Raw genomic sequence first — 335 nt, forward strand, 5'->3', positions numbered from 1 at the left:
GGAAAACTGGAAAAAAAGCCAGCTCCCCACCGGAGCTGTCACCATGTTTGTGTGCGTGGCCCTGTGTTTACCCCGTGCCCGAAGCCAGCAGGCACTACGGCTTTCCAGGGGCCTTCAGCCTCAGCCTACGCCAGGAGCCCGGAGCTGGTGCCCACCTTCCCGGGCCCGAGCCCCAGCCCTGGTCAGGCTGCTTCTCCCCTGCGGCAGGCGGGCTCGGCTGGGGGGACACGGGGTTGCCTCCTCTCCACCGGCTGAGCTAGGATGGAGAGGGCTATCCATCACCCAAACTCACCCCCCACCCCGCAACATGCAACCATGCCTCCCTCAGCTCCACT

The 335-nt window shown here is 65.7% G+C and overlaps 1 protein-coding gene across 1 annotated transcript in view; it reads right to left on the bottom strand.

Annotated features, from left to right (window-relative positions):
- Window positions 1–335, bottom strand: part of LOC104164058 (chromosome unknown open reading frame, human CXorf36) — a 14,447-nt gene that overhangs the window by 8,698 nt on the left and 5,414 nt on the right. The window lies entirely within an intron of this gene.

The sequence above is a fragment of the Cariama cristata genome, unplaced genomic scaffold, assembly GCF_000690535.1.
Source record: "Cariama cristata isolate BGI_N322 unplaced genomic scaffold, ASM69053v1 scaffold3597, whole genome shotgun sequence".
NCBI classification, from domain to species: Eukaryota; Metazoa; Chordata; class Aves; order Cariamiformes; family Cariamidae; genus Cariama; species Cariama cristata.